Source organism: Hibiscus syriacus, unplaced genomic scaffold, assembly GCF_006381635.1.
Source record: "Hibiscus syriacus cultivar Baekdansim isolate YM2019G1 unplaced genomic scaffold, ASM638163v2 tig00113725_pilon, whole genome shotgun sequence".
NCBI classification, from domain to species: Eukaryota; Viridiplantae; Streptophyta; class Magnoliopsida; order Malvales; family Malvaceae; genus Hibiscus; species Hibiscus syriacus.
Genome location: NW_024063471.1, coordinates 5,072,766 through 5,077,733, shown reverse-complemented (window position 1 = coordinate 5,077,733; position 4,968 = coordinate 5,072,766). Strand labels below are relative to the sequence as shown.

The window sequence follows — 4,968 nt, the reverse complement described above, 5'->3', positions numbered from 1 at the left end:
CTTAATAGTGACTTAGTTGAGGAGGTGTTCATGGTTCAACCGCAAGGGTTTGAGGAGACGTCTTCTAGTTGTGTTCCCCTTGTGTGAAAATTAGAGAAGGCCTTGTATGGGTTGAAGTAAGCTCCACGGAATTGGTATACTAAACTTCGTTTTTCTTACTAAGTATTGGTTTTAGAAGTGCTAAAGCTGATTTGTCATTGTTTATTCGGCTAAATGTTGGTTGATGTGTTTATGTCTTAGTTTATGTTGATGACATCGTCATTACTGGTGATTCTAATAATGTGATTAATGATGTTGTTCAATATCTTAGTTGTGAATTTTATTTGAAGGATCTTAGTGATCTTAGTTATTTTTTTGGTCTTGAGGTTGACAGTCGTGATGGTATGCTATTTTTGAGTCAATATAAATACATTTGTGAACTTATTGAATGTGTGAATATGGTGGGTGCTAGGTCTACTCCTACTCCTATGGCTTCTTTTCCCAAACTTGTGAAATATGTAGGCCATCCTCTTATTGATCCTAAAGCTTATAGGAGTATAGTTAGTTCATTGTTGTATTTGAGTCATACTAGGCCCGATGTTGTATATAGTGTAACACCCATAACTCGACCCGAAAACCAAATCCGAGTAGACGATATCACATTGACCACCGAAGTGATCCTACAAGTCCGACTCATAAATTTACAATTTACCTAAAGAGTTCAAACCAATAATATCATTATTGGTAAAAAAATAAATAAAGATTTAGAAAAGGGTGGAGCTCCTTTATTTGAAAACAAAATATGTAATGAACAATTTACAACCAACTCGAATAAATTTATAATCCCTACATGACCACTCAAAGTCCTCATCATTGTACTCTGGTACTCCCACTAAGACTCTCATAACATCATGGTCCCATTGTGACCCCCGAAACCTAAACCTGTAAAAGGAATAATTAAAAGAGTAAGCTACTAAGCCCATTGAGTACACATCGACCCTACTATATTTCATGAGTCTCATAAATTCAACATACTAGCCATTTATGATATTAAGCCATTATTCAATGATTCTCATATTCATATCATTATCAGTCAGGTTTATTATACCTACCCAAAGTCTAGAGGATACCATGTCTTTTCTCGTTAGACTACCTTACACATTCTATCATATTCATGATCTTAATAACTCTAAGTTCATTATGTAATAGACAATGTAATTATCCGATCTAGGATATTTTTCTGATTCATTAAAGTGCTCTCCACCATAATATTCTCATCATTAATGGTTTATTCGACAATTGCCTTATCCAAATTAACATATTTAATCCTTTCGTCGACATGGGTAAAAGATCATGCATATAATAAATCATCAGTAACCAACACATGTATATCATGCTCATAATAATCAGTAGCAAGCACATGTATATCATGCTTATAATAATAAGTAACCAACACATGTATATCATGGATAGAAACATCAATATTTGTGTATCGTCATGAAATATTATAAGGACGCTCGAAGTAAACTCTAATAAGGGTTTATCTAGATGACGTAGGATAAAGTTTTATACCGACGCAAAATCTCTAATTATCACAGAGTTGCTCCGCTAAGGTGAACGATCTTGAGAGAAAAAGATGCAGCTGCTCGACCATAGGCATGTCATTGTACCAACGACCTCTAACTAGTTTACTTGGGCAAAAACAGTATCAAGATGCATGCAATGAACTTACCATGGTATAATCACCCATCAATAGAATTAAACAGGATCACTTACCTCAAGCCTTCCTAACATCGTGCATTAAGTCATGCAACCTAACAATCATTTGTGCATCATAGAAATACACATTTAATTAATTATAAAGTTCATCACACATTTATTAGCTCATTAAACCACTATGTTATGATCATTTAAGTACTCAAGGGCAATTTGGTCATTTTCACCTTCAACGATTTTATACAACTATTCCATGTAATTTACGACTTAAATCCTTTTGTTCTTTGATCATATCGTTAATCCTTTTATTCTTTGATTATTTTAAGTGTATTTTAATCTTTTAACACAGAGGGTTCCCCAATCACTTTTATTCTTAAACGAGCGTTCTTACTCATTTATCTCGTGTTATTCTAGACATGCAAATAATTAAGAAATACCCCAAATTTACATAGCAAAAGTCATAACACATATTTCCAACTTCAAAACAGGTTTACAGTCTAAAATCAAGTTTCCAACTTAAAAATTCAGTTTACAACCTAAAAATCCAATTATAACCTAAAAACATGCTACAACATAAAATCTAATTATAACCTAAAAACAAGTTACAACCTAAAGTCCAGTTATAACCTAACAACAGGTTACAACCTAAAATCCAATTATAACCTAAAAATAGGTTACAACCTAAAATCTCATTATAACCTAAAAATAGGTTACAACCTAAAATCTCATTATAACCTAAAAATAGGTTACAACTTGAATCTCATTATAACCTATAAATAGGTTACAACCTAAAATCACATTATAACCTAAAAACAGGTTACCAACTTAAAATTTTAGGTTTCCAACACTTCAATCAAATTCTGAACTCATCATATAACCTGGTAAACTAAGTTTGCTCATATTAGTTCTACCAAATAAATTTATCGCTTAAATGAGGCTCTTAAGAGGTACTACTCGTGCCTTTGAATTGAGTGTTCACACACGACAAGCAACGCATCAAAATTACATTAATCATGAAATAATTCAGAGTCTGAGGGGTACTCACCTTAATTTCCTAAATTCGAGCTTGAGTCCGATCCTTTGACCATTTTCCATGAATATGTGCGATCTAGAAATTGAACATGGCATCAATTAATTACTCTGAACAATAAGGTAATTTATTAACATCCAATTAATAACTTATTAAGACTAAACTGCTCATACAAAACTATTAGGGCTCAATTCAACACCTTTTAAAGCCATGAAATAAGAAAGAACCCCCAACAAGATTAATTACTAAAACCCCAACAAAATGTCATGCTTAATAGGGTCATAACACCACTAAGGATTATAACACCCTGCCTTGTTGCTAAAATCCCGAGATGGAGTTTGTTCATGCCTCTAACACTCAGCTTCACATTCCTTCTTATACTCATCTTTAAAGATATAAAAATTTTAGTCTCTCACAAACTGTCCTCAAATCTAACTAGAAATTGAGGAAATGAAGAAAAGAGGGAGATTTTACCTTGCCTTTCTATTACCCGTTGGCTTAAAGGAGAAGAACATGAATAATTCTTTGCATCTTTTCTCCAACTCTTTATTTACAAACAACTTATTTCATATTAAATAACAACCACACATTTCATTCAGATCCAAGGGTCTAAATTGAATATGGAAAACCCATTTAATCTAATGGCCCATGTCCACCCAAGCAAAATATATTATAACTTTTATGGATAATAATTCATTAAAGAGTCAAACTCTTCCCTTGATTTAACCTTAGAGATGTGTAATTCTTTTATTTTAATTTAGTCACTAATCTCCCCCAAATTTAATCCCACAACACATAGAAATTGTATAACTTGTCCTTGAAATAATTTTATTTACAAGTTTAATCCTTAATGAAACTTTGGGGCGTTACATATAGTGTTGGCAGGGTTGCTTAGTATATGCATCAACCGTATGAGTTGCATTGGGTAGTGGTTAAACAGATTCTTCACTATCTAAGTGGTACTATAGATTATGGTCTTCTTTTTCAAGCATCTAGTGCTCCTTTGAGTCTGCGTGCCTTTTCTGATGTTGATTAGGTCAGTAATTTCGATGATCAAAGGTCAATCTTTAGGTATTGTGTTTTTTTTGGTGATAATCTTGTGTCGTGGAGTTTGAGAAAACAAAAGTCATTTGCTCAAGTCGAGAATCGCGGCATTGTCGATGTCGTGCCAGATGTAGTTTGGTTATGTACTCTTCTTGACGATATAAGAGTGAGTGGTAAGGATGTCCTTGTCGTTTGGAGTGACAATAAAAGTGTTGTTGCTATGAGTGTCAATCCCGTCTTCCATGCTCGTTCTAAACATGTGAAATTAGATGTTCACTTTGTGCATGTAAAAGTTGGTACTTGTGCACTTTGTGTGAGCTATGTTCCTGGTCATCATCAGCTTGTTGATGGTTTTACTAAGTCTCTTACAAAATCTTTCAATCTTTCGACAAAAGCTTAATGTCATTAGCTGCTTTGGTCTTAAAGACTGATGAAGTAGTGTAAATATTAGCTTATATGATATTTGTGCATGGTTTGCATGAGTGATGATTGCGTGTGTTGGTGGATTACTGCTAATGTGTGCAATAGCTGCTTGCATTATGTTAGGTGGTTTTAACAACTAAAATAAGGGTGGCGTGATTTCTTAGGTTAGTGCCTTTCTAGTCTATAATGAATAATAGAGCCTTTTGTTAAATAAAGAAATCTCTTAAAAAAATTTGATAAACTGATAAAGCACATGTGAGATAAACAAAGGACCAAAAAAAGAAGTGTCATAATAAAATTTGATGAAAATATAGAACTGCTGCTCGATGGGGAGTATTGAGCACATCTAGTAGAAATGATAGATCCTTTACCTCTCGTAAAGTAATTGATTTTTGGGTCTACAGGGATAAGCCAAGAGTGCCTAACATCACCGGCATCTCTCATGTTCTGCCCAATCCTTTCATAGAACTGCTGCTCGATGGGGAGTATTGACCACATCTAGTAGAAATGATAGATCCTTTACCTCTCGTAAAGTAATTGATTTTTGGGTCTACAGGGATAAGCCAAGTGCCTAACATCACCGGCATCTCTCATTTCTGCCCAATCCTTTCATAGAACTGCTGCTCGATGGGGAGTATTGACCACATCTAGTAGAAATGATAGATCCTTTACCTCTCGTAAAGTAATTGATTTTTGGGTCTACAGGGATAAGCCAACAGTGCCTAACATCACCGGCATCTCTCATGTTCTGCCCAATCCTTTCATGCCCATGGCTT

The 4,968-nt window shown here is 34.3% G+C and overlaps 1 long non-coding RNA gene across 2 annotated transcripts; it reads right to left on the bottom strand.

Annotated features, from left to right (window-relative positions):
• Positions 1-768: 768 nt before the first annotated feature.
• On the bottom strand, positions 769-3,263 carry LOC120187583. 2 transcript variants are annotated; one of them, XR_005522311.1, is made up of 4 exons: positions 3,200-3,263; positions 2,741-2,803; positions 1,756-1,793; positions 769-921 (listed from the first exon to the last, which is right to left on the bottom strand). It is a non-coding gene; the product is annotated as an uncharacterized LOC120187583 (long non-coding RNA). The 2 variants fall into 2 exon arrangements; XR_005522310.1 differs by lacking the exon at positions 1,756-1,793.
• Between the last annotated feature and the right edge of the window lie 1,705 nt (positions 3,264-4,968).